The 23,282-nt window shown below is 41.6% G+C and overlaps 1 long non-coding RNA gene across 1 annotated transcript in view; it reads left to right on the forward strand.

The window, feature by feature from the left end:
• LOC311440171 overlaps nt 1–21,827 on the forward strand; it is a 76,051-nt gene extending 54,224 nt beyond the window's left edge. Inside the window, exons 4-6 of the long non-coding RNA XR_014695248.1 lie at nt 17,043–17,121; nt 20,217–20,320; nt 21,719–21,827. This is a non-coding gene — a long non-coding RNA (uncharacterized lncRNA). The remainder of the gene's footprint in view (nt 1–17,042; nt 17,122–20,216; nt 20,321–21,718) is intronic.
• The last annotated feature ends 1,455 nt before the right edge of the window (nt 21,828–23,282 follow it).

A 23,282-nucleotide genomic window follows, 5' to 3' on the forward strand; every position in this document is an offset into this window, starting at 1 on the left:
TTGTGCTGCGGGCAAGCCCAGGCACTGAGCAGAGAGCACCGAGCTCGTTCCTCGTGGGCCCGTGTGCTGGGCACCATGCACTGGCCCCATGCTGAGAGCAGAGCAAGGTGTCCTCCTCCAGCCCCTCCTGCACACCACAGGCTGCAGACACACCCTGGCCAGCATTTTGCTGGAAATAACAATGCCTCTTTTTGTGAACTGACTTGCAAGGGTGGTTTTAAAATGCATACCAGAAATGAGCATTAAGGCAAATGATTTTCCCTGGGTTTGATTACCAGTTCCAGCTCTGCGCATCTTCACGTTCAATAACATCCTGTGCCTCATGGCACACATGGCAGCTTTATCTAGGAACATTTTTTTCTGAGCACAATACTCCTGGGATTTACTCAGGGCCTGATCCAAAGTCTCCTGCAATGGCTGAGTGCCGTTCAGTGGGAGCAGCCCCAGCCTGGCTACTCTCTGTTGGCCGCAGCAGTTCCCTGCTCGGGCAATCCCTTCCTGTGCTCACTTAGGGACATTGATCATAATCCCCAAATCATTGTTTCAAGGCAGATAAGCAAAGGATACAGAATTACAGAGATTATGAATGGCTCTGATCGATTTACACGTGGAAGGTTGGCAAAGCTGGGATCCCACAGTGATGGGACCAGCAATGCCACCCAGGATAGAAATACTGGACACTGCAAGGGGTCGGAGGTGCCCACTGGCTGTGCTCAGAACTGGCTGTCTTTCAATATTTTGGGGTCTTTAAGCTTCGGCTGTGTGTTAAACCAGGTCTGGGCAGAGAAGGCAAGGCTGATCCCTCCCTGGCACTGAACTGAGAAGATGGTGACAATGCACAGGATGGGGTCAGAAGAAAAAGGTGCAATGGGTGTAGTGTCAGAAACACAGAAATGTGGCATGCAGGTGCATTGGGCCATTTTAATTTAATACCTTTAAAGCACACAATTACTTAAATCATAAAAGTCCCATTACTGAATGGCACAATGTATTAGTAACTATAGGAGTTAAATCAAACTGAGGTGTATGATATTCATGGGGAGAACGGCTGTGTTAAAACAGTTGTCTACTTATTAAATCCCTGATTAAAGGCATGCAAACCAAGTGGATAACATTTGCCACTGAAGATGATATGATTTTTGAAATCTTTTTAATATATTAGAGTGCAAGCCATTTTTATTAAAAAAGAAAAGAAATGACCCAAATTTTTTCCAGCAGCTTTACCTGCAATGATAGTGGTACCTCTGCAGGTCACCACAGGTTTCACTGTGCTGTAATAACCCCTCACCGCAGTCTGATAGACAGTTGTTGAGTTTTTACAGTCTTTCACAGCATCTCTTGGGATTAAAATGCACTGGTCTCAAACAACTCAGACAAGCTGAAACCAATGCCTCGTGACTTTTTGTCTGGTTTGCATATGATGTTGGCGTAACTATTTTCCTGCTATACCATACCCCTGAATAGGAATAAGTGCACTTACTTGGCTCAATCAGCCATCTGTGACTCCATCAGCCACAGTGGAAACTAATGGTAATTGCCAATTGTTAACCAGACAATAGCAGATGCTAACTTTAATATCCAGCAGTGCTCTTCCGAGCATCTTTTATGTAGACATGGCCTCACTTTAATACGTGTTTTCTCTCCCCAAAATAAGGCAACTTAGTGAAGGCTGATTAGCCAAGGGAGCTATGTGACTTGAAGCAATGAACTTCGAGGAATGGCAGTTGATGTTGTTTCTGGGCCATAATTTGAATAATAGGAAAAAAAAAAAAAAAAAAAAAAAAAAAAAGAAGATTTGGTTTAAATTTCTTCTTGGAAATATTTTTTTTTCCTGTTAGATTTCACAAAGAGCCATGCACTGGATGCTGACACGAGAGTAATGCCTTTCCTGGCAATGCGCTTGCCTTCTATTAGATAATCAATTAGTCTCAGAACATTAAAAAGCAAAATGCTGCAACAGGATTTTCCACCAAATTCAAAAATATTTGCTAAAGGATTTCACCGCTCGGGTTTATTTCCATCTAACTGCACCGGCCGCGGCCATACAACATATCGCCGTTGTTTTGGCACCAAGACAGCTTTGCAGCCCAGGCCCTGGAGGACATCTGGAGTCTTCTGGGTCACGGTGGTTCCTTTTCGCAGAAATTTGCTTGCCTCAAATAATGAATGAGCCCATTTTCACTTTGACTGTGGCCTGCAGTCTACAAGAGACATTAGGAGCAATTTGTAGTCAACGTGCAGGTCTGTTCCATCTAAAATATTATCAATGAGCTTGTCAACCCGAGCCTTAACCTTCTTTGTTATTTTCATCTGCTCCTCTCTCAGATGTCTCTCCTCGTACCCATAACCTCTGAAGACTAGCAACAGGATGTCATACACCTGTTTTGCTCAAGGCTGGGACTTGGAGCCCTGCGCGATATTGTGTAGGCATTGGCTCGCTTGCTGCTTTGCTCAACGTATATGTCAGAATGTCAGATGATAGTTGTTGTATCTGCAGCTGTTGCATGAGCAGAGTGCCAGGGGCACAACTTTCCTGCAGTGAGCTTTAATTTGCTCTCCCCTCCCCGAAGAGCTCCCGCGCTTCACCTTGCTGCTGCCGCTGCAGCTGGAGCAGCGCCGCCCGCGTGCGGTGGGGCTCGCCTGCGGCCGGGACGCTGCCCGTGAGCACGTGGGGCACGGGCTGGGGTGCTGCAGGCTGCTCTCGCATCCTTGCTCAATGAGGCATTTTAGTAATTGTTTGCGGGAAGGTATTGTAAACGCTGAGGGATTTATATTCGTGCGAGTCAATCTGCAGTATATTTGGATGCTGTTCCAGGAGAGCTACTTGTAGCCTAAATAAGCCATAACCTGCCAAGATATTCATGGGAGATCTGACTAGGTTTTTGACTGCTCTCAGAATTAGGTTGACAATCAAAACAGATGTAGAATGAGACTGCAACTGGATTGCCAAAGGCAAAAAACTCCTGTCAAATTCTTTAAAGGAGGAAGCTGATAAACCACTGTAATACACGGGAATAGTGGACATTAGTAACTAGACAAGGACACATATGTCCACCTTCGGATTTGTTCGGGACTGCGGATTTGTTTTACAAATGAGGTAGCAAGGGCATTGGAAATAATGCTTTAAAATACACAGTCAGGGCAACTTTAAAAAGACAGCATTACTGCATGAATATTACAAGATGTTTCTCAGGGTTTTTTTTTTTTTAAATACGTGCTCTTGCAGAACTGCTGCATTTCGATGTGACATATTGGGATAGCACACATCATCTGTAATTTAAAATAAGAAGCAATAGAGAGTTTGATTTAAAAGTAACGCAGTTCTCTATTACTGGAAATTGCTTTGGTTGTATCTATTATTTAAGAAGACATGAGGCATTTTGTCTTTCACTTGAAATTTTAACTAAATCAAGGCTAAATATGTACAATGGGGCTTCATCTTTCATAAGGAGGACAGGTGCAGTGGCCTAACGTACATCTGTATCTTGTCTAAGAGTTGCAACTCATAATTCTTGCATCTAGGTCTTCATAGCAGACAGAAAAGGAGGGGTTTTGTGGGATGAGGCACAAGCGTGAAAGACACTGGTGGGAGAAAAATCTGACAACTGGATTACAGCTGCCTGCTGGGCAAATTGCTGGCTGAAAGGACATCGCTGGCTATACAGATGCATCAGCATCTACACGTGCTGTATGGTAGGTCTTCATGGCGTTTCAGGTTAAATCTGACTGACAAATATTTAATGAAACCTTCACTTGGGGAAAATGCTGATTCATTCAAAAGGGAACAGCGCACGGGAAAGGGTTGGTTTCAATCAGCATCCTAATTTGAAAAATCTTAGGAGAGAAAGTCATCATCATTTTCACATACTTTTTACTAATTGAAGAAAAGAAAAGCTTATTGAAATGACTTTTGCTCTTATATTTGTAGGGTTTTTTTTTTTTTTTTTTTTTTTTTTTTTTTTTTTTTCTTTCCAAAAATAGGTACAATCTTCAGAATTATAGCAATTCAATAACATTTTAACCTGTTTATTTTTAAATGATATTTGCTTTCCAGAAGGGTGCTTGCTCTGTCTTCTGTCTGGAACAGCTGCAAAGGGGGCAGAATGGCAAAAGAAACATACTGCAATGCCCCCAAAGACACCTCCTAAATACTTCCACCCTCCCAACAGAAGACACAAATATTCAAAACACAACCTGGATGGTGCTAGCCGTCCTTGCGGTGCCAGAAGCGGGTTTCGGCAGGGGCTGTGTGCCGGCAGGGAAGCGGCGCGGTGGTGCCTGGAAGCCGCGGAGCTGCTGGCTGCTAGCGGCTGCCTGCGAGTTGGCTTGGGGGTCACTTGGCACGTGTGGCCCATGGCACCGAATTCAACAGCACCGCGCAGTTTTGCATTGGAGGACCCAGTCCCTGCTGGCAAAATCGCTCTCCCCGCTCCGTCGATGAAGATGGATTGGTCCGAGTGGAACGTCAGGTCTTTGAGCCCAAAATAAGCTGGGAATGTGAGCTCCGGCTCCTTTGGCACCCATGCCAAGGGCTCCTTGGGTGGGGCAGGATGTGCTCTGGCCCACAGGGACCTCAGAGCACCTCTGGGCATGCAGAGCACAGAAGCTCCCAGAACAAAACAGCCGTGCTGCTTTTTTTGGCTTGGCTCCCTTTTCTCTTCTTTCCAGGAGGATGCCCTCTGATATTAATACTTCTCTAATCTTTTTAATTAAAATTAAATCTATTTTGATACCTTTCCATCAGACCCAACACTGTAATCCTGAGCAAAGGACAGATTCTCTTCGCTGCAATGCAAGGAAATGTTATTTCTTGCACTTTATTTCCAGGCAAGTTAGGCAATGTTTACTTTTTTTTTTTTTTTTTTTTTTTAATCTTCTTACTCAGAATTCAATGCTTTCATATGGTTAGATCTTGATAGGAAAATATAAAAAACATGTCAAGAGAGTGGTTCAGTTACAAATGGAGTGCAAAAATTATTTTGGAGAAAGCCCATTTGTGTGTGATTTCTAGCCTAATTCTGCAAACCCTGGTGGTTTGGAGAGTTTAGCATCCAGAGGTTTTGGTTACATGCCCAAACTAACCCTAAAATGCAAACCTTTGGAAGCTTGCCTTTCAGTTCAGCGTGCGATATAAATAGCTCTGCTAGGAGCAAAACAAAGGAGGTATTGCGTCGAGCAGCCAAGAGAGACTACATGAAGCACTTGATCAGGCCGCGTGTTGGTCCTCTGCCGTATCAGCGCTGCAGCTGGAGGCGTGCCGCTGCTGCCGCTTGCTGTGAATGCTGCCGTGCCAGGGTGGCACAGGGTGGTGGAGCTCCAGCACCTTTATTCTCACCAGGTATCTGTGCGATGAGGACTGACCACTGACCCCCAGAAATCTAATTTAGAAAATACTCAGTGAAGTCCTTCTTGTGGTGGCGTTGGTGGCTTCGCTCCAGTCGCAGGTGGTGGATTATTGATCGCCTTGTTCAGCCTTGTGAGGAGCAGACAGGTTGGGAGCCCCCTCACCTCCACACCCTGCTTCAGGTGCAATGAGGTTTGCTAAGCCACATTTCACAGCATCCTTTTTTTTTCTTAGATTAATTCCTGGGATTGCCCGAATTGTTAAATGTATCTATCCAACCACATTTTCAGTCCTGAACAGGTTAACAGCCTGGAACAAATCAGCTGCCTGATGAATTAAAAGAATACGGTCTTGCTACGGCACCCTTAGCACCTGCTGCTGTAACTTGGGCTACTTTGTTCTTCTAAAAGTCAGATCTTTGCATGAGGAAGCAATTCTAAGGATGGAGGCTGAAACAAGGCAGAAACACCAGTTTTTGATTGAAAGGCAGAACTTCCAGGGAATCCAAGCAAAATCTCATAACCCCAGGGAAACCCTAGAGCCTCCTCGCAGCTCAGCTGACATCCAGATATTTATGGGCCATGTAAGAAGAATCAGGCCACCATCCCCATTCCTCCTCCTTTTATTTTTGGTGGCTGCTCATCTTTGATGACAATTTGCTGTAAAACTGCCACTCACTCAGCCCTTTTTTTTTCCCTGTATGCCTCCTCTGACCCCTGCTCTTCATGTTTGGCAGAGCTCAGCCACCAGAGCACGAAATCCCGTAGCCCGCAGGAGGTTGGGGCACAGTGCCTCGCCTGGCCTCCGGCTGCTGGGCGTCCTCAGCTCCCGTTTTTCTTCTTCCTGCAGAGATGGGGCTGCCTCGTGCTGCCCAGAGCCAAGGGCTGGGCTGCTAACAGAGAGCGCTGATGGATGGCAGAAGGGCTTTTCCATAACTCTCTATTACTAATCAATGAGCGTGTTTGACATCCCAGCAGCGCAGCGTTTCGGAACAGCTGTCAATAGAGCTTTCCTGTGACAAAGGGAAATGGGAAACTGTAATACTGGCATTACATCATGGGCGGTGGTTGGTTATTGATGTCATCGTTGCTGTCACTCACCTGATATATATAGCCCGCAGTGACTTACCTCTAATCTACGGGGGCATGGGTTTGAAAATAAACATCACTAACTTTAAAATCACGGCACAATTGAGATGATGCGAACTCAAAGGGGTGATGAATCTGGGATTTTCTCTTGCCTATTTCTATATTTCACTCCTATAAAGGGTTCGTGTGGTCACTTGTCTTTGCTGTTGAGATATATTAGAAACTCAGACTGCAATGAGAGTCTGAATAACTCGTGCGTTACTCTCGATTTGTCATATGGATGAATGTATGTTTTGTGTGCATAAAAAAAGCCCGTAATCGTATGTTGTCTGTTTACTTCAATGAAACTCTTATACCTGATTGCATCAAGCTTAAGTATAGCACAGAGCATCTTTCAGGAGATGATTCTGCCTTGCAATCCTTTATTCCATGCATGTGCGTGGCTTGATCTGAAAACTGAGAGCTGGAGCCGCGGACGGCGTCCCTTGTCTTTTCTTCGAGGCTGGCTCCTGGAGGTCTGGCTTCCAGTTAGCAGCGGAGGCGAGCAGCAGCACCTGTGTCCCCGCGCCAGACAGCTGGCACGCTCTCTGCGTGCCACCGCGCGCCATCTGTGCCGCGCGCCACGTGCCAGTTACGTGACCGGGGAAGTCGGGAGGAAGAAAGCAAGTTCGTACCGTGGCAGAGGTGGGGTTGGGTTTGTGTGCTGCAGCCTGCGCTAGGCTCGAGCCTTTCCTTTCTTTCCTCGCTCTTTCGCTGTCGGTCGTACAAGGATGGTGAAATCATGGCAGCCGTTCTGGGTGAATTTAAGCTCATAATGTGCAGGGGCATCAAGCACAGAGGGGATTTTGTTTCTATAGGGTCTGTAAGGAATTGTTTGGGGGGGGGTTGAAAGCAGTAGGTATTTTTCAGCACATAAAGAGATTATTTTTCCAATTGAGACTGCACTCCACTGAAGAAAGAGACCATTCACAAATAAAATGTTCCCTTACATTGTGTGGAAGAGCTCACCCCCCCACGAAAGAAGGGGACCTCCCATCCCCAGCGATGCTGCAAGCCGGCAGCCTGCCAGGTCACAGCCAGCCGCGTCTTCTGCTCCGAGCAGGAGTCCCAGGAGCACCTCATCGTGCTGAAGGGGAGCCAAGACGTGACCCAAAGTGGTCATTTCTCATGGGGTGCTGTTACTCCTGCAAGAAGAGACTTTACTGATGGGGAGGGACACCACTGAGCCCTCGTTCTTTCCTGTGGGTACACATTGTGCCCTGAAATGACCAAGGGGAGAAGCTCACTGGCACAGTCCAAAGGTGGGAAAAAGGAACTTTTTTCTCCACTCCTTCCTGTGCCTTTCATTCAGATACAGTGGGCTGGGGCTGTGGGGCACCAGAAGGACATTTCGAAGCTGCTCCCGGGCCTGTGTGGTGAATGCTATTGCTGTCAGTCCCCACGGGGACGAAGGGAAACGAGCTCCAAACAAATGCTTCCTCATAGGTGCAATGCACATAAGTGCATTTTTGGATCGTAGTCCAAAGTCTGCATCCTTTGTGAGACGCTGAATGTGCCAGGATGACTTGCCTTTTCTCAGTCCGGCACTTCTCCGTCGAGCACAGGCAGAGTTGGGAGCGCTGCACATCAAGGAAAGGGGAATTAATGAATGAGAAAACCTTGACATTTACACAATTTAGGCATGTTACTTTTATTTAAGTTTTTTTGTATGTGTGTGGAAAGGGTGCAGAACCCTTAGTGAATAGACCTGTTAATGCCTCTTGCTTTTTGTGTTTATATGTGCCAGTTCTAATAATTGTCACGTCGACCTAAGTGAGAAACATCCAGACATGTTTATGGAGGAAGCCGTAGGGCTTTAGTTCAAGTGACTTCTGTTACTCCTGGGTGGGGAAGGAGGGGAGGGCGATAAACAACAGAAGTTTGTTGGTTTCCCAGCACCAGGATTTATCACGTGTAAATATGTAGGACTTTGGAAACTATTCATTATACATAAAGTCAATAACCTATCTTAATAGAACTTAAAGGGACAAAAGCAATGACATTTAAGAAATAAGCCTCCCCTTACTGTAGGTCCATGACCATCAGGGAAAGGAAAAAGGTAGGAAACATGTTCTGGGCATGCAGGAATTGGCACTGCTGTTTTCTGATTTCATTAGAGAAAACAGCTTTCCATGTAGTTATATCTGGAAAGGGAGAAATTTTGGATCACAGAGGTCAGGTCTGTGTCTGCATTGCCAGTTAGCAGCAGAGGAAGTCTAGGGAAAAAAAAAAAAAAAGTGGGAGAATTTGCTTTGTGATATCAACCAATTTTTTAAAATATTTAAAAGTTCATGTTGTATCTACAGTTTCATTTCTCCCCTGGGTAACTGAAGCAGAAACATAGTGGATCATTAGGAAAATAAGAATGCTAATAGTAATAATAATTCCACGGCACTGCTGCTGATTTCCAGAGACTGCAATCCAATCAAATCTGGCAATACATTAGTCATCTGAATTTGGGCTTGAATTTTACTTTAGTAAAAATTATTAAAAAAATACATATCCATGAAAATCCAATCTTTAAAAGAAGTTTTAGTGCCCCGTTTTGAAATTTATTCTAATGTGATGATCTCATGCAAATCAGGAAGGCTGCTATGAAATCATCATTATTTCATGCTGGTACAGCACAGTTTATCCCCTTTACTTTGTACCTTATTTTTCTTGTGGAAGATCAAGAATCAATTCTTGGCCATTATTCTTGACAGAAACCATTTGAAACGAGCCAGACGTGTGAGGGAAGCAAGGCAAGGCCCACACATGAATAAGGGATGCCAGGTTCTGGCCATTTTTTCAACTGCCTAATTGAGGAAATATATTTTTTTCTTTTTTCTTTTTTTTTTTTTTCTTTTTTTTTTTTTTTCTCTTTGTTTGGAGGGGTGGGTTGGTTTGTTTGCTTGTTTCCTCAGGAGCGGGATTTTTGTCAGTTCTTGCCCTTGTTCCAGTTTGCAGGAGCAGGCGTTTGGGTTGTTAGCAAGTGACATGCCCAGGAATATAAAAGAGCACTACATCTTTGGAGCTGTTTTGTGGTATTCCCCAGCACACTTGTTTGTTACAATTTGAAAGAAGCTATTGAACTGAAAGGAGGGACAAACAATCTACAGGCGGACAAAGCCAGTGAGAGCTAGGAGCGTCCAAATTTCCATGAAACACTCTTGTTTCAATTCATATTTAAATGGGCTCCAAGCAGCTGGACAACCTTTCTGCGGCCGGCCACAGCTGATATTTTCAGCCAATGAGAAATCAAATGCAGTTTGCTGACAGCACATGAAAAATGTGTATTTTAGTCTTTTCAGTGTAAGAGAATAAACACTAAACTACCCGAGCATGTCAAGATGTTGAGGGGAGTTTAGGCACAATGGAGCAGATTCTCAGCACTGTGAATTGGCGCAATCTTTTTGAAGGCATTCAGTTTGTGCTGGATTCTTACAACAGTCAAAGACGGGTGTTTCTGCAACTAACTTTGGTGGTTTTTGTGATTTTTAGTTTCTTTGGTTTATGGTCAAAGAAATGATCATATGACCAAAGGAAATGATTGTTTGATGATTGGAGGGAAATTATTATTTCTTACAAATGTGCCTAGGCAACAATAACTACTTAATTTTGAATGGCCAAATCGTATAGTCCTGAGTAAATTAAAATTGCTATGGTAGACCTAAAGAAAGAGAAAGACTAGGTCAAAACTGCCTTTTGCATAACTTGTCCTGATCTCAGGCAAATTCATTCCTTAGTCAATCTTGAGTTAAGGTAAATAGCCCCAATTCTCTCTGTCTTGCACACTGGCCGTAAGGGCCTTGAAGGTGCTTTTGCAGTCCCCTTTCCCCACTCTTCGCTCTGCTCGAGGTGCCAGGGGTCTGCACCTCCTTTGTCCCAGGGTTTGTTCTTCCAGGGGCTGTGCTGACAGCTTTGAGGACATTTGGTTTGGAACCGCCTGGCACAGAGCAGCCCTCCCGCAGAGAGAAATGGCTTTCTCAGGCTCCAAAAGAAGTTTTCTATAGTACAAATAGCCTCTGGCTATAATTTATCAAGTGGTGCTTCTTCAGGTTTACTGTGAATTTTTATTATTATTTGCTTTAAATATGGCTTAACGTGCTAGTTGCTTTACGGGCACACCGTATTCTTTCTCCTTGAGCATCTGTACAGTAGCCATATGTGTAAAGGAAAACAGAAATTACCAAGAACTTTTAAAAACAACTTCTTACAGGAGCTCTCTCAGATTAAAGATGTATTTTTGTTCCATAACCTTCTTCATTCATTGCCATTTTGTTTCATGGATATATGTGATATTGGCTATAGAAAGCAAGCAAGATTTGGTTAGTTTTCTTTCCCCCCAACTGGATCTTCTCTAAACCTTCTCTCCCCCATTTGAGTTTCTTTTCAAGTAATATTTGCAGAAGCACATGCATTTATCGGGCAGGAGATTGGCACTTCCCTCTGCTTTTTGCTCAGCCTGGAGGATGATGTCTGTGGTGGCAGAAAGAGCAGCTGGATGCTGATAGTTCCCATGGCACTAGAAATAACAAAAGAAGAATCAAATACTGGAAATGCTTGACTTGCAGCAGTTTTACACCCCTGTACCATGTACAAAGCAGAAGTTTTCCTGGCTTTTCTTTTGTCGCTGTGTGAGGCAGGACAAGGTGTGAGCTTCCAGCTCAGTCCCCATGCTCCCTGCAGCCATCACCTGCCTGAGGCTCTGCAATAAAGACAAGGAAAGTAGATGTATTGGGCCTTACAAATTACTCAGAAATGCATTTTTTCCTTACCTAGGTTAAATCAGACGGATAAATCAGCCCATTTCATTGTCCAAGATGTTAAGTGCTTATACATAATTTCCACATTCACTGTTTTCACTGAAAAAGCACCACTACAGACTCTTAATTATCAGCCCATATAACATTTCCATGTATGATTATCAGACATTCACTCTAAATCTTCTCCCTTTCTATTGACAAATTATATTTTGTTGACTTCCCTTCTACTAATTGTTATACTAAAAGACTTGAGAGTTATTCAAGTAATGACTAAGAAAGTAAAATTTCCTCTGCTAATTTTGAAGTTCAGCTGGCACATTTATAGATCTGTGGTGAGCGGAACAATCTGAAGTAACTGTTCTTCAATATATTGCTTGAAGATAAAATTAGATAAATGAGCTGTTGCCTTCTGCATACATGCAAAGGTGTTTACGTAACCAAGTCAACGCTGCTGATGCTTTTTGACTGGTGATAATGATCATCAGAAAACATCCAGTTCTCAGTGGATCACAACCCCAAATTCCAGTCTTTGGGAATGAAATCTGATCAGCTGTTTCATTGTATAATGTCTATTTCTCCAGCATGAGCACAACTCTGCTAAGTGTGGGCCATGCATGCTCTGGGCAATGAGGTTAGCACCTACTCGTGGAAGTGATGGCAGCACGCAATGGGCAGAGTGGAGCTGTGGGGAAAAAGGCAAAAACTCAGCCTGTGCCTCACAAAGCAGAATTTGGCTCCCCCAGCTGCAGCAGTAATTAAATGGACCCTGATGCCTACAGCTGTTTTCTGTTGCTAATATTTTATCTTGATTTTCTTTGGAGAGTGAAGTAGAACTGAAGTGGCAAGTTGTCTCTGCAGAATTCTGATGAGGTTAAAATGCAGTATCTCAAGTTTTAAGCTTTATTAATGACCAGTTCTGTAGCCAGAAACATATCTGTAGAGAAAAATAAAAGAAGTAAAAAAAAAAAAAGCCAAGCTAGACTATGAGGAATGAAAAAAAAAAAAAACAAAAAAAACAAAAAAGGTGATGCAAAAGGCTTTTCGAGAATGTAGTCTTCCAAGGTCCAAATCAGTAAAAACTACCATTGGCTTCCACAGCTTTCCAGAGACTTCCATGGAGAAAACTGACTTCAGGGAATGCATATTGAGTCAAATTAATTTGGTTTTACACAAGAAAGATATTGAGTTAATGTCATCTTACAAGAATTGGACCAAATGGCTGAATGGAAAACAAAACCCTTCACATTTTTTTTTAATATTTTTAATAAATAAAATTCTTTACATGAGAAAGGAAGTGATCTGGATTTGTGCAAATAATTAAATAAAAGAGAGAAATTACTAAGCAAGGCCTTTTTTTTTTTTTTTTCTTCTTTTAATAGACAAATGAAGAACAAATATATGAGCAAGATGGTGAGCTTGCATAGAATTTCATATTTGAATACTTCCTAGTTTCATATTGAGGAAATATAGCATTTACTGCATTTCCAGAATAAGCAATTGCATGATGGAAATAACGTCACTGAAATTGGCACAATTCACTTTATAAAGCCACTATAAATACTGCATTGCCTGAATTGCCTAAGGGGTTTTCCTTAAAAGATGCATTTGATAAACTTTGAACATCACCAAAAAGTCAACTTTAGACCAGGGCTCATCTAAATGTATGCTGAGAACAAACATCAATACCACAGGAACTTGTCAGTGATTAACGTGACACTGTTATCCAGCTATGTTACTTCCCAGTAACACATATTAGTGTGGTTTCGCTGGTGTCACCAATGCTAAGACAATTTACATCAGCTGAAGGTCTGACCTGCGGAAAAATCGGTGCTAAGCCTTTGACTTTAATGAGGTTTTAAAAGAGATAGTCGATATGGGCATCTGAATTTTTACAGTGGAAAAAATATGGGGAAGTATTATAGCATAAAACAAATTTCCGCTCTTGTTTTGTTCTGTCTCTAACCTTACTTAGATGCCCTTGCAACTGCATCTTGGCCGCGTCTGACAGGACAATAACTCACGCCAGGTGACCTTGTCCAAACAGGTGGTCATAACTTCAAGGAACTGTACTTTTTCCATAATGGATGTCTGATTCAAATCTTGCAAAGAAGCCTTTTGAGGACACACTGGTGAAGTGCTCACTTAGCAGTGGGAATGCTCCATGCTGAATCCAGCAGGGATAAGTAATTTGATAGATGAGTTCACCTAAACAATACTAACGTGTTGTTTATCTTCCTAGCCATCAGGTTAAGAGCTGTTGTGCATAACTTTCTTAACCTTAACCTCATCTGCTCATCTCCTGGGACTTCAGACGAGTGCGAGGGATAAAGGAAAATCAATGCTGAGTTTGGTTCTGGTAAATGTTTATGTCTGTATGCAAAGAAAGAAGGGGGGAGAGCTTGGAACTATCCCTTCCCAACGAAAGCTTTTAATTAAATGAGGTCTTAGAAATGTGGAGTGTGATCTTTGCTGTGTTTTGATTTCACTGAAGATTATGACTAGACTTGCCAAAACCAACTGCAAAGCCTTACATTTGTAAACTCCGCACACAACACTCGCGAATTCGATACATCCCAAAGAAAGAGCCCAAGCGCTGCTGTTTACATTCCTGAAGTCTTTACAAACAAGGAGAACAATATCTGCTCTTTACAGATTACTGTGGTCAGGTTCCTGTGTACAGCACGGAGTGACCTTTCCAAGTTGAGCAATCTATATATACTCAACCCCGAGTGTTGTAAAAAGCTCAGGTGTATCAGCTTACTGTGAGTTAATATGAGATACAAGAAGAATGATTTTTACAGTATCCAGCTGCTGAATATCAAATGATTGAATTTTCCACTATAAATGAGGACCTTTCTCTTATGTAAATAGATTCTTCATACTGCTGGGAAACAGAATACTATACACAATCCAGCTTAATGTTATGCCATCTCTTCTATAAACCCACATTATCTGTGTTTAGCCTGCTCAGTGTGTCCCTTACCTCATCCAAGGGAGTCTTCATATTGGTGAAGGGTGAGCTGGCAGGTGTAGCACCTCCTGCTCTGTGCTCCCCCCTGCCCAGGTGGTAATGGGAGAAATAGTAAAGCACAACCAACCATCCCTTTTGCCCTCCACAGGACTTGGAAATGTGAGTCTCTTGGGCCCCAGCGAGGATGGAGGGGATGGTCTGGCAGATACACAGCACCCAGTGAGGCTCCTTGAGAGTGAGAAGTGCAGGAGAGAGCTGCGGGTGGTTTGGGCTCCCTGGAGACCTTTGGTCACGTGCTGGAAAGTTTCCACCTTTTGCATTTGGAGAAAGTGGCCTCATTAGCTTGTTCATGGGATAACATATCGTCTTCCAAACATGTAGAACAGCGTCAGCTTCCACTGCAATGGTTTCTGTACTGAAGGCTGTATCGAAGGTCTTTCACGCAAATAAGAATCAAATTCTCATTTTTCTCAGACCACAGTGTATTGGGCTTTTTCCCTCTGTTCTTGCAAGACATCTGAAAGAGAGGGGTTTTTCTGTGTAAGCTTCATTTTAGTGTATCGATGAGTCTTCTGGAAATAAAAGTCTGAACAATGTCAAGGTTGGGTAAGTTCATAAACTCATCCTATCTGTGCAGCTAGGCTCAGACTTTATTTTCAGATAAAATAAATATGGAAACGAATATGGAAAGTGTACAATTCAGTATGTACTACAGTATTCATATATGCAGATATAATAGAAAAAATAATTAGTGTCTCAGGCTGTCAGTAAGTGCTATTCTGCTTCTAAAACCCTGAGTGTTATTGGTTAGGGGGAGCGAGATAATGATAGAAACATCCTGTGAGATTGTAACCCAAGCATTTTGGTGGTTGAACTTGAGGAAAGGGCACATATTATCAGCCGTATTCCATTCTCAATTCACTACAGGAGACTGTAAGAGAAATGGTCTAAAAACGGGCAATCAATAATTTGTATAGTGAACACAGTGTGCTGTTAAGTGGTCTAATCTTCAGATCTCTTCAAACATAAGGTGATACAGAAGAGGAATAACTACCAAGGAGAAAGCAACCTGAAGTGTAATTCATAAGAACAAAGACTGAAAGGGAAGTAGTACTACATTATTTTTGCATTAGAAAACTTGATATGTCACAGAGCTTAGCTGGTCATTCACAAAGCATTTGCTGCAGTAAAAGTTTGTGCAGGAACGTATTTGATTCAGCCACAAAACCACTGATGTCTTCAGCAGAACATTTGCTGTCATGCATCCTCCTACTGAATAAAGTTTTGTTTTGCATAGCAGAAGTAGACTTTTCCAGTTACTGAGGATGTTACCGACTGCCTTTCCTAGCTTGCTTAAGTCCCCACATTGCTGGAAAGAGCTATTTAGGTGACATTCTGCTATCAAGTGATCAGAATCACCCAACAAGAGAATGAATACATGGGACAGTGTTAAAGACCTAAGTAACCATCTCCAGAAACTCTTTAGAAGCATATATTTAAAATGGAGACACAACCTGGTAATTCCTCTATCAGTGTTTTTACAACAGTAATGATATGAAATCTCATTGGTGTTATAAAGAACACAAGCAAAAATACACCCGCTCAGTTTTGAAGGCTGAATTAAGCTTTACCATTCTGACATAACCAATCTGTAAAGTAAGTTTCCCACAGATGCTGTGGATACCCCATGCCTGGACGTGTTCAAGGCCAGTTCGGGCAGGGCTTTGAGCAACCTGTTTGAGTGGGAGGTGTTTCTACCCACGGCAGGGGGGCTGGAATTAGATATCTATAAGATGCCTTCCAACCCAAACCATTCTGTGTTTCTACGAATTTAACAGAATCTTAAAGTCACCGAGATCCATCAGGCCAGAAAGGGCAGTTGTAAAGTTGTAACCACTTAAGCTGATCTGGGTAACATGGACCATAACATTTCTCAGAATTAATTTGAATTAAAATTGAATTTCACTTAATTAAATTCTTCTTTTAGGGGGAAAATCTGATCACAGTTTCAAGCCATTGGGTTCACTCATGTGAGGGAATAGTCCAGGGAAGAATTTTTCTTGGGGAAAGGGCTAAGTAACCTGAATAAAAATGATATTGCTTTTGTCTCCTTGTACTGGCCAAGTGGTGATTAGGTCTGAACCTGATTTTTGAGGCAATAACACATTTCCAGGGGTGACTCACTGAGTGAAAAGAGAGTTTTCAGTACTGTGGGTCTGAGTAGCTTAGCAGACTGTCTATAAAGTGAGGGAAGAAAATAAGAAGGGAACGAAGAAAAAGCCAAAGAGAGAGTAGAAGTTGGAATTGGAAAAGCAATTCCAGTTCCAGATAAAACATTTCATTACATCTGATGGTTTTAAAAGCAGTTTGCCCAATGATTCTTTATTTAACAAGGCATTGTGTGAAACATGGCATAGCTCCTTACAGGAAATAAAGAACAAGAAATCTACTTATTTCTCGCATACTTGTATTGACAGTGGTATGAAGTTGTAATGTGGAAGTAATAGCTCCGAAGCACAGCAACCTTGTGGTATTTCCTTCTGGAGCTGCACAGCATTATCTAAAAATGAGAAAATGAGACTGCTCAGACTGGAAGGATGTTGCTGAGTCCTAGAAGTTATGCCTGCTTTTTTTTTTTTTTTTTTTTTTTTGTCTTTTTTTTTTTTTAATGCAAGTTTTTATTAAATGTCTTTAGTGTACTGACATGATGCAGACCTTTGCTCACAGGGAGATATTAAGGTCCCTCTGGGGAGAGCTGGGGCCAAAGCACAAAGTGTTGAGCATCTGCTACCACATCCGAATTCAGCACTTCTCAATTTCTCTCCTTTTCATTTTCCACAAATGCTGTGAAGAAAATGAAGTCCAAGATGTGCATTCCATGTGTTTTCTATTTGAGATGAGGAGACAAGACTGAAATGAAGTTCCAACAAGGCAAGAGAATGTTCTGTTTTCTTTTCTCTAGAGGTTTATGCTTGACCTTATTGTTGTTTTATGCTATTGCTAACTCACCTGGGCTGATGCAGAAAACGAAATCCTGAAAGCCCCATAAACCAGCAGAGGATGCCTTGGCATTGACTGAGCAGAACCACACCAAGTCCGTCCTAAGGTTTGCTCTCTTGGGTTGAGGATGGACAGTGCAACAAGCCAGCGGATACCTGGAGATGTTTCATGTCCTGAATGTGACTTCTGCTGTGAGGTGTCTCTACACCGATACATCTGGGGAAGCACTCGATTGCCAGGTTTAATGAACATCTCTTCTAGAATGATGTTTTAGTTGAAAAAGAGAATTCCTTATTTGAATTTGGTTTAATTAAAACTTGAGTAGTTTTTCAGTAATTCTGCCCTTTACAGGTGGGTTGGAGGCCTGCTCCTGAGATGCTCTTTGTTGCACGAGTCAAGGTGACAAAGTGATTTTCAAAAAGTGCATTTTAACTTTTCTTTTTCTGTATTCTTCTCCTATTACTGAAGTCCAGTTTACTTTACCCGTTCTTCCCCCTCCTCAGTCACTGATAAGATTTTTCTGCAGTTTCTCTCTGTTTCTCGTGGGGCCAAAGACTGATCTTCTGTCCCGCAGCACTGTGCTTCACCGGAGATCTCTGTGCAGCCCCATGCACACCAGAGAAGCAAAGCATGCTGAGGAGCTGCCAGAGGCTGACAACTGAAAGGCACAAGCGGGGACAAAGCAGAGCAGGGAGAGTGATATGGGAACATTAATGCTTGTAAGGTATCCTCTTCTTCCCTCCCCTCATTTTGAAGAAGGGAAAGAAGCTGGGCCTTTGTCCAAAAAAGCACTTAAGTGTGTGCTTCACCTTAAAACACATGAGAAGTCCCTTTACCATCTTTGTCTACTCCTATGGTTTTATGTTACCTGGATGTTCGTTTAATAGAATACATTTTCATGTCTTTCACCCAGTACTTAGGGAAGATGATCCATATATTTTACTTTCTGAAAATATGAAAATATATTTGTTATATCACAGCCGTGCAAATAAGCTTCCAGGAAACTTAACACGGGGCTTTTATCATTTGGTAGGTTGCTCCACCCCTTGATTAACAGGGGAAAGTTATCACATGGAAAAAAAATGTAGAGAGATTGTTTTGATCTGATCTTGTATGGGATTGAGAAAGGCAAAGGATTAAAGAGTCTTATACATAAAGCTTGGCAGCAACTGTCGAGAACAAAAATGGAAATAGTTTAAGAGAACAGTGCAGGCAATAACTCACTTGGGGGGTCGGCAGAGGACCAGAAGAAGTGGCCAGACTGACATTGCTTGGTTTTATTAACTCATCCATAATTAGCCCATAGCTTAGATACAATTTAGCTTGTGCCATATGGGCTAATATAGTGCTGAAAGTTACCCCCCATGCAGGTGACAGTCTGTCACACTGAAGGAAGATTAGCATAAAACAAACAACAATGCACTCTTAATTATAGCAGCACCATTTGCAATGCCATACTTAAGGATGTATAAGCACTTCCATAATAACCTGATCTTCAAGATTTTATTAAGTAGACATAAAAAGCATGTGCAAGGCACCCATACACTTCATATAGCCCAGCAAATCTTTGCTTCAGTTCTCTGAGAAACTCTTGTTTATTTGATTGTTTGTTTATTATTTTTATTACTTTCTCTTTCTTTCTTTTTTCTTTTTTTTCTTTTTATTTATTTTTCTCCAAATGGTGTCAATGAACGATGCAGGTATTTCTTTGCAGCCCTGCTCATTTTCCTTGGAACAATGTGTGGAATGAGTTGATGTAGATAAAACACATTGGGCAAATAGATGCGGGTGTTTTCTGCTTTGATAAATGCACAACATTGTGACTGTTAAGCTCAAATAAAAATGAGAAAGCTACACTGTATGTGTGTATCAACTTGATTAGAACTCTTTATAGTATGTATGAATCTAACCAAATAGCAATGGTGTAACTATGTAGGCAGTGGATGCTCTGTGAGCGTAATTTATACTGGGAAGAAAGTAAGCCACTCTCTTTATTGATTCTTCTTTATTGAATAGAAATTGCACTATTAAAATGATACCCATGTGTTGTTGATACGTCCTGCATTTATGTTAATTTGGCTACATATTGCCAATATTTTCATTTTAAAATCAAGAAGGAAATTCTGTGCCAGAGCCTTTTCCAAATTGTACTGAGCTTTTGACACAAAGCAGCAGAAGCCATTAGCATTCTCAGTTAAGGCTGATCAGTCATGCTGTTGAACCATTTCTTCTCTTCCCCCCAACATATTTGCTTTCCTGTGTTTTCCAGATAAAAGGGAAGCTCTCCCTCCAATAAGTTTTACAGACTTTTCTTTTGAAAGGCAGCCTAACCATTTTCAGTGTTTTAAATGAAGTGAGTTTTGTTATGCAGACAGGAGCTAATTTTTTTTTTCTAGCTCTCATCGGCTATTTATGTGACTCTATGGTTTTCAAATGGTATAATGCTAGACGATGCCAAATGTCCTGCCATTTAATAACCAGTAGCATACAGAGCTCTTTTCAAAATGCCACCACTTTGAGCATCTGTTGTTATTAAGTAAGATGATCAAATTTTGTACAGGACTTCAATTTTGCTTTTCACATCACTTATAGAGCAAGAATAATATGCAGTCTGTGTATAAAACTAATGTGCTGGGATCATTGAGCCAATTGCTGGTTTTTGTGTTCTGCTTTATTGCAGATTGTAAAATAAACTTTGGCCTTTTTTTAATAAATGTTATAAAAATGCTCTGTGAATCAGGAGAGTGTCAGCAATTAAAGCAATTTAACATCATAATAATTAAAAATGCAATACTCCAGCGTAGTCGGTACTGGTTCCCATAAAAAGCCACATTGTTGGTCCTTAATAATTACATTATTTGACAGACATGCTAAAGAAGAGGAAAAGGTGCACGTTGTTAGTATCAGATGAGCAACTAATTCTTATTGTTTCTGGAAATTGCTCTAAAATCCTTTACTGTTGCTGTCTTTCAGCTAACAGATGTGCAGGAATGTCCTCGGCTCACCATTGCTTTTCTCTCCAGCAGAATATGACTGACAACACAACAACACAAGGGAACAGCTGGGTCGAAACACATAATATTTTCCTGGTAGAAAAAGAAGCTGATTAGGCTGTGGAGTACCTAATTGGGTAAGATGCCCCTCATTTTCAAACTATAAAATTCAGAGAGTGTGTAGCAGCGAAGAGAGGATGGGCTGGCAAGAGCCGTATGTTTGTCCTGCAGCACAACTGGACCTTTACAAGGAGCGATGCTTTTACAGCTGTGTTGTGGGAATGTTCCTCAGCCTGATGTTGTGGAGGGCCAAATTCTTGAGAGGGGACTCAACTGAGCTGTAGTAGCGCTGAAATTACACCTCTGTATCTCAGTCCATTCTCCATTCTCTTCCTAAGTTTGCAGAGACAGAAGGGCAGAGTTCCTCGTGAGGTTCATTTTTGTCAGGGAAAAATAAAATGAAACAAAGCACAAATTTGTGGTGCAGGTACATATGCAGATATTTCTTTCTTGAATATCATCACCAGAGCATGATTCTTCCCTGGCTTCATTGACTTCTATGGTAGCTGCAGACAAGCAGTGCTGTGGGAGCTGTGTTGTCTCCTGTCTGGGAAGAGATGGAGAAGTTCTGGTGGCAGGACTGTGGCACAGGTAGAGCTGGCATCCTCACATCCCCAGAAAGAGACGGAGCCCTGTGAGATTTCTAAGGAGAGTTAAGTCCATCCTTGATCCTGCCTCTGGAAATATCAGAAAATAGGGAATGAAAACGGACTTAAAATGTGCTGATGAGACTTTCTTTGTCTTCCTGGAGAGTCTGGGAGCTTTCTCTGTTCTCACATCTGTCTGTGGAAACATTCCCGGACTTTGGCAAATTGATCTTTTTCATTTACTCCAGCTTCTTTATTGCTATTAAATCCTGGAATTTTATTTTTCTGTTATTCTAAAGTTTAGCTTTGAAAGTCCAAGTCTGCTATCCCACAGCCAGCCACCCTGCCAGCAGGCTCTAGGAGTGAGCTGCATGAACAGAGGAAAATACGGTCATGAGAAAGTTGCCATCAGTCCTGCATGCATTATATATTTACCCATAAGACAGCCTGAGTTGAAAATGTACTTTTTTGTTTTGTTTTGTTTTTTTTTTTTGTACTTTCACAAATGTTCAAGCAAGTGAAGAGCTCCTCGAAACAGAGCACAGTGTGAGAGGAGAGCTGCTTAACATTTGGTGTGTTCAGCAGGGCAAGGAGGCAGCTTGGCAGATGCACTTTGCACACCCAACAGCAGCTCTTGGCCATGGTGGTGCTTCTGGGCATCCCGAGCCCATGCCTTGGCATCAGCCACTCTGAAGTGGAGCGTCCTTTTGGAAAAAGATGCAATATAAATTTCAAACCAGGTCTTGTAAAGTCCCACATCATATCTCAGCAAGACTGGAAATCTATCTAAGGGAAGGAAAAATCAGTTGGCCTGAAAATCTCATTGCTCTGATTTCTCTTAGCTTTGCCTTGTGCATTCTGTCACTAGTAGCATTTACTGTTCTTCAGGGAAGCTAATGATTCACCAGCAGAAGCTAGACCTTGGGATAAAGGAATAATAAATATTCATGAAGTTCCTGACACATAAGTTAAACCACGTCAAAACTGACTTGAAGGTAAACAAATCAAAGTGTCCCTCAGAACATGGCCAGAAGGTGAGTTTCTGCAGAAGCATCTTGTCTACAACATCTCCGGCAAATGTTTTTTCTTCCTGAGGTCTTGGCCTTGAATGATGGAAAACTCCAGTCAGGGGGAGCACAGCCAGTGAAGAGCAGCAGTGTTACCAGTGCAGGTTTGGGTCCTGGAGAGCAGCACACCCCAAAGACCAGGTACGAGTGCTTAAAAACAGTGAAAGCATCTGAGAGGCCAGAGCCCCTCCTGAAGCCTTCCTATCTTAGATGCAATTCATATGTGTGCAATTATTTCAGTTCAAATATTAACCTTAGATTTTAAACAGATTATCATTTTGTAGGAAAATACCAATAATTGCATGACAGAAAGGGATTTGATTTGCAGCTATGGAAAACAATCTGCTTCTCAAGCACCAGAAGTGTCTTTAGGTGGAAGTATAAAAGAACAACATTATCTCGTGATTAACCTGAATCAAATAATGGAAATACAATTCCATCTGCCCTAGAAATCATAAATAATAAATACATTATTAAATCAATAAACTGCGTACAACAATGAATTTTAAATTTTATGTTGTGACTAGAGCCAGTTCTTTCTTTGGGACGTATTAAGCTATATTCACAGCACATTCCATTCTTTTTATTATTATTATTATTATTATTATTTTTTTTTTTTTTAATAGGCGATCTGTTTCTTTTTCAGGAAGTTCATATGAAGTTTCTGAACCTCCACTTTGCCCCTTGGGGAGAAGCAGCCCGGAAATAAGGTGAAAGTGTTCTGAAAGAAACAAGGAAATCTCAAAAGGAAAAAAAAATAGCACATTATAGAAATACTGGTAAATAAAATATAACCAACGAGCAGCATGGGAAGCAGGTTTAACCCACGGCACACCAGTTTTCCTGTAGTGCCAGCCAACTCAATGTTGAATGTAGAATATCAAGTAATATGGTTTATATGTATTAGTGACATTAAATATGATATAAACATGAATGGATTAAATTAGAAGAAAACATAGTGTACAAAGGACAAGTGTATGAAACCAGTGCTATTTGAGCCTTTTGTGATAGCTGACAGCAAAAACAAAAAAAAAGGAAGAAAAAGTTGAGATTCAATAAGAAAAATAATATCAATATTTTAAAAAGTTAGATTTTTGAAATCTGTCGTGGTTCAAGAGGCTTTTGTTGTATGTTTCTGCATTTGTTTGGCAGATGCATTTGCCAGACCTTCCACTGCTCTATAGAAAACTTGAAAGAAATAAATATTTTATTGTTACATTAATTTACCTATTGCTTTAAAACACCATTAGGAACAAATACAGAAGTGCTTAGGAAATCTAGGCTTATGCAACTAAACTGGACCTTGTGTCTTCTGAGTTTTTGCAAAGTTTGTTTTACAAAATCTTAGTTCTTTGTCCCAGATCTGGACAAAGACACTTCCAACA

Source organism: Aythya ferina (assembly GCF_964211825.1).
Source record: "Aythya ferina genome assembly, chromosome: 7".
In the NCBI taxonomy this organism is placed as follows: Eukaryota; Metazoa; Chordata; class Aves; order Anseriformes; family Anatidae; genus Aythya; species Aythya ferina.